The following is an 11,165-nucleotide window of genomic DNA, read 5'->3' on the forward strand; positions in this document are numbered from 1 at the left end:
ATGCCCATGAAACGACACATTTTTTGTATTTTTTTGTTTGCACTTAAAATCTAAAAAGAGACTGTTTAGCAGAGGATGGTTTCGATCCATCGACCTCTGGGTTATGGGCCCAGCACGCTCCCGCTGCGCCACTCTGCTCTCAGCCACTTTAGAAAAGACAAGAACTCACTATCCATGGCTTAGGAGGCCAGTGTCTTAGGCCACTGGGGTACTGTGTAAACAGTATGACCTATACGAACTGTTGAAAGAGGTAAAAAAAAAAAATTATATTGGCAATGAGACATGCCCATGAAACGACACATTTTAATTTTTTTTTGTTTGCACTTAAAATCTAAAAAGAAACTGTTTAGCAGAGGATGGTTTCGATCCATCGACCTCTGGGTTATGGGCCCAGCACGCTTCCGCTGCGCCACTCTGCTTCCATCCACCCAGATGGGACTTGAACCCACAATCCCTGGCTTAAGAGGCCAGTGCCTTATCCATTAGGCCACTGGGGCACTGTTTACCTTCTGCAAACAGTACGAACTGATAGAAGCAGTAAAAACAATGTGTACTGGATAGCACTAAGAGACGCAAATGAAATTTAGCTTTCTCATTTCTGTTTGCGTTTCATTTTTAAAAACAAACAGTTTAGCAGAGGATGGTTTCGATCCATCGACCTCTGGGTTATGGGCCCAGCACGCTCACGCTGCGCCACTCTGCTCTCAGCCACTTAAGAAAAGACAATAACTCACAATCCATGGCTTAGGAGGCCAGTGTCTTAGGCCACTGGGGTACTGTGTAAACAGTATGACCTATACGAACTGTTGGAAGAGGTAAAAAAATATATATATTGGCAATGAGACATGCCCATGAAACGAAACATTTAAAAAAAAAAATTGTTTGCACTTAAAATCTAAAAAGAAACTGTTCAGCAGAGGATGGTTTCGATCCATCGACCTCTGGGTTATGGGCCCAGCACGCTCCTGCTGCGCCACTCTGCTATCTGCCACTTAAAAAAAGACAAGAACTCACAATCCATGGCTTAGGAGGCCAGTGTCTTAGGCCACTGGGGTACTGTGTAAACAGTATGACCTATACGAACTGTTGGAAGAGGTCAAAAAAAAATGTATAATGGAACTGAGACATGCCCATGAAACGACAATTTTTAAAAAAATTTTGTTTGCACTTAAAATCTAAAAAGAAACTGTTTAGCAGAGGATGGTTTCGATCCATCGACCTCTGGGTTATGGGCCCAGCACGCTTCCGCTGCGCCACTCTGCTCTCTGCCACTTAAGAAAAGACAAGAACTCACTATCCATGGCTTAGGAGGCCAGTGTCTTAGGCCACTGGGGTACTGTGTAAACAGTATGACCTATACGAACTGTTGGAAGAGGTAAAAAAAATGTATATTGGCAATGAGACATGCCCATGAAATGACACATTTTTTAAAATTTTTGTTTGCACTTAAAATCTAAAAAGAGACTGTTTAGCAGAGGATGGTTTCGATCCATCGACCTCTGGGTTATGGGCCCAGCACGCTCCCGCTGCGCCACTCTGCTCTCAGCCACTTAAGAAAAGACAAGAACTCACAATCCATGGCTTAGGAGGCCAGTGTCTTAGGCCACTGGGGTACTGTGTAAACAGTATGACCTATACGAACTGTTGGAAGAGGTAAAAAAATATATATATTGGCAATGAGACATGCCCATGAAACGACACATTTTTTATTTTTTTTTGTTTGCACTTAAAATCTAAAAAGAAACTGTTTAGCAGAGGATGGTTTCGATCCATCGACCTCTGGGTTATGGGCCCAGCACGCTCCCGCTGCGCCACTCTGCTCTCAGCCACATAAGAAAAGACAAGAACTCACTATCCATGGCTTAGGAGGCCAGTGTCTTAGGCCACTGGGGTACTGTGTAAACAGTATGACCTATACGAACTGTTGGAAGAGGTCAAAAATATATATTGGAACTGAGACATGCCCATGAAACGACACATTTAAAAAAAAATTTTGTTCGCACTTAAAATCTAAAAAGAAACTGTTTAGCAGAGGATGGTTTCGATCCATCGAACTCTGGGTTATGGGCCCAGCACGCTCCCGCTGCGCCACTCTGCTCTCAGCCACTTAAAAAAAGACAAGAACTCACTATCCATGGCTTAGGAGGCCAGTGTTTTAGGCCACTGGGGTACTGTGTAAACAGTATGACCTATACGAACTGTTGGAAGAGGTAAAAAAAAAATGTATATTGCCAATGAGACATGGCCATGAAACGACACATTTTTTAAATTTTTTGTTTGCACTTAAAATCTAAAAAGAGACTGTTTAGCAGAGGATGGTTTCGATCCATCGACCTCTGGGTTATGGGCCCAGCACGCTCCTGCTGCGCCACTCTGCTATCTGCCACTTAAAAAAAGACAAGAACTCACAATCCATGGCTTAGGAGGCCAGTGTCTTAGGCCACTGGGGTACTGTGTAAACAGTATGACCAATACGAACTGTTGGAAGAGGTCAAAAAAAATTATAATGGAACTGAGACATGCCCATGAAACGACAATTTTTTATTTTTTTGTTTGCACTTAAAATCTAAAAAGAAACTGTTTAGCAGAGGATGGTTTCGATCCATCGACCTCTGGGTTATGGGCCCAGCACGCTTCCGCTGCGCCACTCTGCTCTCTGCCACTTAAGAAAAGACAAGAACTCACTATCCATGGCTTAGGAGGCCAGTGTCTTAGGCCACTGGGGTACTGTGTAAACAGTATGACCTATACGAACTGTTGGAAGAGGTAAAAAAAAAATGTATATTGGCAATGAGACATGCCCATGAAATGACACATTTTTTAAAATTTTTGTTTGCACTTAAAATCTAAAAAGAGACTGTTTAGCAGAGGATGGTTTCGATCCATCGACCTCAGGGTTATGGGCCAGGCACGCTTCCGCTGCGCCACTCTGCTCTCAGCCACTTCAGAAAAGACTAGAACTCACAATCCATGGCTTAGGAGGCCAGTGTCTTAGGCCACTGGGGTACTGTGTAAACAGTATGACCTATACGAACTGTTGGAAGAGGTAAAAAAAATATATATTTTGGCAATGAGACATGCCCATGAAACGAAACATTTTTTAAAAAAATTTGTTCGCACTTAAAATCTAAAAAGAAACTGTTTAGCAGAGGATGGTTTCGATCCATCGACCTCTGGGTTATGGGCCCAGCACGCTCCTGCTGAGCCACTCTGCTATCGGCCACTTAAAAAAGACTAGAACTCACAATCCATGGCTTAGGAGGCCAGTGTCTTAGGCCACTGGGGTACTGTGTAAACAGTATGACCAATACGAACTGTTGGAAGAGGTCAAAAAAAATTATAATGGAACTGAGACATGCCCATGAAACGACAATTTTTTTATTTTTTGTTTGCACTTAAAATCTAAAAAGAAACTGTTTAGCAGAGGATGGTTTCGATCCACGACCTCTGGGTTATGGGCCCAGCACGCTCCGCTGCGCCACTCTGCTCTCAGCCACTTAAGAAAAGACAAGAACTCACTATCCATGGCTTAGGAGGCCAGTGTCTTAGGCCACTGGGGTACTGTGTAAACAGTATGACCTATACGAACTGTTGGAAGAGGTAAAAAAAAAATATATTGGCAATGAGACATGCCCATGAAATGACACATTTTTTTTAAATTTTGTTTGCACTTAAAATCTAAAAAGAAACTGTTTAGCAGAGGATGGTTTCGATCCATCGACCTCTGGGTTATGGGCCCAGCACGCTTCCGCTGCGCCACTCTGCTCTCAGCCACTTCAGAAAAGACTAGAACTCACAATCCATGGCTTAGGAGGCCAGTGTCTTAGGCCACTGGGGTACTGTGTAAACAGTATGACCAATACGAACTGTTGGAAGAGGTCAAAAAAAATTATAATGGAACTGAGACATGCCCATGAAACGACAATTTTTTTTTTTTTTTTTGCACTTAAAATCTAAAAAGAAACTGTTTAGCAGAGGATGGTTTCGATCCATCGACCTCTGGGTTATGGGCCCAGCACGCTTCCGCTGCGCCACTCTGCTCTCAGCCACTTAAGAAAAGACAAGAACTCACTATCCATGGCTTAGGAGGCCAGTGTCTTAGGCCACTGGGGTACTGTGTAAACAGTATGACCTATACGAACTGTTGGAAGAGGTAAAAAAATATATATATTGGCAATGAGACATGCCCATGAAACGAAACATTTAAAAAAAAAATTTGTTCGCACTTAAAATCTAAAAAGAAACTGTTTAGCAGAGGATGGTTTCGATCCATCGACCTCTGGGTTATGGGCCCAGCACGCTCCGCTGCGCCACTCTGCTCTCAGCCACTTAAGAAAAGACAAGAACTCACTATCCATGGCTTAGGAGGCCAGTGTCTTAGGCCACTGGGGTACTGTGTAAACAGTATGACCTATACGAACTGTTGGAAGAGGTAAAAAAAAATGTATATTGGCAATGAGACATGCCCATGAAATGACACATTTTTTTTTTTTGTTTGCACTTAAAATCTAAAAAGAAACTGTTTAGCAGAGGATGGTTTCGATCCATCGACTTCTGGGTTATGGGCCCAGCACGCTCCCGCTGCGCCACTCTGCTCTCTGCCACTTAAGAAAAGACAAGAACTCACTATCCATGGCTTAGGAGGCCAGTGTCTTAGGCCACTGGGGTACTGTGTAAACAGTATGACCTATACGAACTGTTGGAAGAGGTAAAAAAAAAATGTATATTGGCAATGAGACATGCCCATGAAACGACACATTTTTTTAAACATTTTGTTTGCACTTAAAATCTAAAAAGAAACTGTTTAGCAGAGGATGGTTTCGATCCATCGACCTCTGGGTTATGGGCCCAGCACGCTCCCGCTGCGCCACTCTGCTCTCAGCCACTTAAGAAAAGACAAGAACTCACTATCCATGGCTTAGGAGGCCAGTGTCTTAGGCCACTGGGGTACTGTGTAAACAGTATGACCTATACGAACTGTTGGAAGAGGTAAAAAAAAATGTATATTGGCAATGAGACATGCCCATGAAATGACACATTTTTTAAAATTTTTGTTTGCACTTAAAATCTAAAAAGAGACTGTTTAGCAGAGGATGGTTTCGATCCATCGACCTCAGGGTTATGGGCCAGGCACGCTTCCGCTGCGCCACTCTGCTCTCAGCCACTTCAGAAAAGACTAGAACTCACAATCCATGGCTTAGGAGGCCAGTGTCTTAGGCCACTGGGGTACTGTGTAAACAGTATGACCAATACGAACTGTTGGAAGAGGTCAAAAAAAATTATAATGGAACTGAGACATGCCCATGAAACGACAATTTTTTAATTTTTTTGTTTGCACTTAAAATCTAAAAAGAAACTGTTTAGCAGAGGATGGTTTCGATCCATCGACCTCTGGGTTATGGGCCCAGCACGCTTCCGCTGCGCCACTCTGCTCTCAGCCACTTAAGAAAAGACAAGAACTCACTATCCATGGCTTAGGAGGCCAGTGTCTTAGGCCACTGGGGTACTGTGTAAACAGTATGACCTATACGAACTGTTGGAAGAGGTAAAAAAAAAAAGTATATTGGCAATGAGACATGCCCATGAAACGAAACATTTTTTTTTAAATTTTGTTCGCCCTTAAAATCTAAAAAGAAACTGTTTAGCAGAGGATGGTTTCGAGCCATCGACCTCTGGGTTATGGGCCCTGCACGCCTCCGCTGCGCCACTCTGCTCTCAGCCACTTCAGAAAAGACTAGAACTCACAATCCATGGCTTAGGAGGCCAGTGTCTTAGGCCACTGGGGTACTGTGTAAACAGTATGACCAATACGAACTGTTGGAAGAGGTCAAAAAAAATTATAATGGAACTGAGACATGCCCATGAAACGACAATTTTTTTTTTTTTTTTTTTGCACTTAAAATCTAAAAAGAAACTGTTTAGTAGAGGATGGTTTCGATCCAGCGACCTCTGGGTTATGGGCCCAGCACGCTTCCGCTGCGCCACTCTGCTCTCAGCCACATAAGAAAAGACAAGAATTCACTATCCATGGCTTAGGAGGCCAGTGTCTTAGGCCACTGGGTTACTGTGTAAACAGTATGACCTATACGAACTGTTGGAAGAGTTAAAAAATATATATATATTGGCAATGAGACATGCCCATGAAACGAAACATTTAAAAAAAAAAATTGTTCGCACTTAAAATCTAAAAAGAAACTGTTTAGCAGAGGATGGTTTCGATCCATCGACCTCTGGGTTATGGGCCCAGCACGCTCCCGCTGCGCCACTCTGCTCTCAGCCACTTAAGAATAGACAATAACTCACAATCCATGGCTTAGGAGGCCAGTGTCTTAGGCCACTGGGGTACTGTGTAAACAGTATGACCTATACGAACTGTTGGAAGAGGTAAAAAAATATATATATTGGCAATGAGACATGCCCATGAAACGAAACATTTAAAAAAAAAAATTGTTCGCACTTAAAATCTAAAAAGAAACTGTTTAGCAGAGGATGGTTTCGATCCATCGACCTCTGGGTTATGGGCCCAGCACGCTCCTGCTGCGCCACTCTGCTATCTGCCACTTAAAAAAAGACAAGAACTCACAATCCATGGCTTAGGAGGCCAGTGTCTTAGGCCACTGGGGTACTGTGTAAACAGTATGACCTATACGAACTGTTGGAAGAGGTAAAAAAATATATATATTGGCAATGAGACATGCCCATGAAACGACACATTTTTTAAAAATTTTGTTCGCACTTAAAATCTAAAAAGAGACTGTTTAGCAGAGGATGGTTTCGATCCATCGAACTCTGGGTTATGGGCCCAGCACGCTCCCGCTGCGCCACTCTGCTCTCAGCCACTTAAGAAAAGACAAGAACTCACTATCCATGGCTTAGGAGGCCAGTGTTTTAGGCCACTGGGGTACTGTGTAAACAGTATGACCTATACGAACTGTTGGAAGAGGTAAAAAAAAAATGTATATTGCCAATGAGACATGGCCATGAAACGACACATTTTTTAAATTTTTTGTTTGCACTTAAAATCTAAAAAGAGACTGTTTAGCAGAGGATGGTTTCGATCCATCGACCTCTGGGTTATGGGCCTAGCACGCCTCCGCTGCGCCACTCTGCTCTCAGCCACTTCAGAAAAGACTAGAACTCACAATCCATGGCTTAGGAGGCCAGTGTCTTAGGCCACTGGGGTACTGTGTAAACAGTATGACCAATACGAACTGTTGGAAGAGGTCAAAAAAAATTATAATGGAACTGAGACATGCCCATGAAACGACAATTTTTTAATTTTTTTTGTTTGCACTTAAAATCTAAAAAGAAACTGTTTAGCAGAGGATGGTTTCGATCCATCGACCTCTGGGTTATGGGCCCAGCACGCTTCCGCTGCGCCACTCTGCTCTCAGCCACATAAGAAAAGACAAGAACTCACTATCCATGGCTTAGGAGGCCAGTGTCTTAGGCCACTGGGGTACTGTGTAAACAGTATGACCTATACGAACTGTTGGAAGAGGTAAAAAAATATATATATTGGCAATGAGACATGCCCATGAAACGAAACATTTTTTTAAAAATTTTGTTCGCACTTAAAATCTAAAAAGAAACTGTTTAGCAGAGGATGGTTTCGATCCATCGACCTCTGGGTTATGGGCCCAGCACGCCTCCGCTGCGCCACTCTGCTCTCAGCAACTTCAGAAAAGACTAGAACTCACAATCCATGGCTTAGGAGGCCAGTGTCTTAGGGCACTGGGGTACTGTGTAAACAGTATGACCAATACGAACTGTTGGAAGAGGTGAAAAAAATGTATAATGGAACTGAGACATGCCCATGAAACTACACATTTTTTTAATTTTTTGTTTCCACTTAAAATCTAAAAAGAAACTGTTTAGCAGAGGATGGTTTCGATCCATCGACCTCTGGGTTATGGGCCCAGCACGCTACCGCTGCGCCACTCTGCTTCCTTTCACCCCAGATGGGACTTGAACCCACAATCCCTGGCTTAGGAGGCCAGGATCGAAACCATCCTCTTCTAACCAGTTTTTTTTAAATGAAGTGCAAACAGAAATATGAAATCTTAATTTCATGTGCATGTCTCAGTGCCTTCCATTATACATTTTTTTACTGCTTCTATCAGTTCGTAAAGGTCAAACTGAGGATGGAACTTTCTCAGAGGAACCCCTCCTCTCCTGTAAAACGTGTCAATATCAGCGGAACCCCTCCTCTCCTGTAAATCTAGTCAAAATCAGTGCATCCCCTCCTCACCTGTAAAACTAATTCATCACAGTGGGTCTCCTCCTCTCCTGTAAAACGTGTCATTAACAGTGGATCCCCTCCTCTCCTGTAAAACATGTCAATAACAGTGGATCCCCTCCTCTCCTGTAAAATGTGTCAATAACAGCGGATCCCCTCCTCTCCAGTAAAACTAGTCAATAACAGTGGATTCCGTCCTCTCCTGTGAAACTAGTTAGAACCTGTTGAGGATAGGGGGCAGTATTGTCACTTTGGATGAATTGCGTGCCCATAGTGAACTGCATCAAACTCTGTCCTAAATTGCTAATATATGCATATTATTATTACTATTGGATAGAACACACTCTGAAGTTTCTAAAACTGATGGAATTATGTCTGTGAGTATAACAGAACTCATAGGGCAGGCAATCTTCCAAACAAGTTTTGAAATTCTGAAAGTTGGGGAAACTTTGACGTCATCGCCCCCTCCCTTCCCAACAAGTTATGGATATGGAAACACTTCCTACGCCTTCCACTAGATGTCCTCATTCAGTAGAAAGTGTAATGGAGCATTTGCTGTGAACTTTGACCTAATGGGAGGGAAAATAGTCGGTGTCGCAAGAGAATGCCATTTTGCTGTGGCGCATTTCTCTGTGAGTGCTACGGCTGTTCCAATCAGCCCCAGATGAAAACGGATGATCCGGTTGGAACTTTATTGGATATATATGATTATAACATCCTGAAGATTGATTCTGTACTTAGTTTGACCAGTTTTTTCGACCTGGAATATATCTTTTGGAAGTTTTCATGCAAGTTATCCTGGACCAGAAGTCAGTTTTTGGGCACGTGAGCTGAAAGTGATAGCAAATGCTGCTACTTGGACACTAGTATTGGACATTATGGAACAAAACGATTTATTGTGGAACTTGGGCTCCTTGCACTACATTCTGATGAAAGATCATCAAAGGTAAGGGAATATTTATGTTGTAATTTTGTATTTCTGTTGACTCCAACATGGCGGAGAAATATTGTTACGTCTCAGCTGTTACGTCTCAGCGCCGTCTCAGATTATTGCAATGTTAGGCTTTTTCCGTAACGTTTTTAAAAAATCTGACACAGCGGTTGCATTAAGAACCAGTGTATCTTTAATTATATGTAGAACATGTATCTTTAGTCAAAGTTTATGATGAGTATTTCTGTTATCTGGCGTAGCTTTCTATAATTCCTCCGGATATTTTGGAGGAATTTCTGAACATGGCGTCAATGTAAACCGAGATTTGTGGATATAAAATGCATATTATCGAACAAAACATAAATGTACTGTGTAACATGTCATATGACTGTCATCTGATGAAGATTTTCAAGAGGTTAGTGATTGATTTTATTTCTAATCCTGCTTTTGTGATTTTATCTTTGGCTGGAAAAAATGGCTACGTTTTTTCTTTGGTTTGGTGGTTGTTGAAGGAATTCTAAATTCCTCTGTATTATTTCCCAATCAGAATTAAATACTCTGTCAATGCATTTGAAGGGTTTTTAAGACCCTAATATTTTATAAGAATGGACAGAGCCCCGGTCTTAAAAGTCAGGTAACAGCGTTTAATTCAAGAGAGTACTGGTTACATACACATTTTTCCACAGGTTATAAACTGAAAAGGACGTCAGCGTTTTCTAAATGTTCTATCTCTTCATGACACGGGTAGAGAGGCCCTATAGTTCTCGAGCCTTCCCTCCTCGCCTGATGCCAAGGTCAGTCAGTGTAAATCAGCATTCTAGACAGTCTGGAGATAGTCCGTCCCTGCCATCTGGAGATAGTTCATTAATTTGTACAAAGGAACAGGCCGTCATTGTTACTAAACTCCTGACTATATTATATACAATTGGGAATGGGAGCAAGAGAGAAAATTCATTATGTACAGTACATAATAGCATTTGGACTAGTCAGTCCTGATTGAAATGTATACATAATTAGTCATCATTGATACAAATTCCTTTAACATATCCACCCTTTGATTAAATATTATACATTCAAACACACATTGTAGTTATATTGTAATATTGAAAAGCCCATTTCTATTTTTATTAGAGATATTACTTGTCATCAAAACATCACCTACACATAACCCAACACTTGCTTTCGCCATAACTGTTTCTCAGGCCTACATCCGAATCATAACTCTTCTTATCAGGATTTTCGTTATAATCTTTATTAAAAAACAGTCTAATATTGAGATGGGATACAACCTAGCCTCCCTAAACATCAAAAATGGTCTCATCAATTATAAATTCCCCACAAATAAAAGATCCAGATTCATCAACTTGTTCTGTAGACATGCATTCAGTCCTCCACGGGTCAGAACCTGGAATCGGCCCATACCGAATCATCTATTGTCATCGATTTCTTCAGAGTCCTGGAAATAAGGCCTCATACACAGGGAATTAGACAACAGCGCCCTAAAACTAAACAGTCACACAGGTGAATGTAGCCCATAATACAGTGATCATAATATATATATATTTTTTTCCCCATTTTCCAAACATACTATAAAACCCAATTAGTCAGAGAAGTATCCACCCCAGAGTTTTCTGCCAAACTGTGAGCCAGGGTGGTCAAACCAGCTGAGGCTTTGGGCACTGATTCGTCCTGAGCTGTGTTATTTGGGATGTAAGCACAAACATGGTCCTGATAATCACGCATACTTCTCCCTTTTCAGCCATTAACATATCTAATGCAATTCTATTCTGCCAAGCCATCCAGCTGGTTGCTTCAGTCTGTTCTGCAAAACCTTTAATAGCATCTCTGGTATACTTGTTTAAGCGCTGTTGATTATCATAAATATAATTAATCCAGTCCACGTTCTTATTGAGAGTAGACCCCCTGGAAATTCTTAACTCTAATCCTGCTAGGATCTGATTTCTTGCTTTGACTCATCTGGCACCCCCTGGAACC

Source organism: Oncorhynchus nerka, linkage group LG2 (genome assembly GCF_034236695.1).
Source record: "Oncorhynchus nerka isolate Pitt River linkage group LG2, Oner_Uvic_2.0, whole genome shotgun sequence".
Classification (NCBI taxonomy): Eukaryota; Metazoa; Chordata; class Actinopteri; order Salmoniformes; family Salmonidae; genus Oncorhynchus; species Oncorhynchus nerka.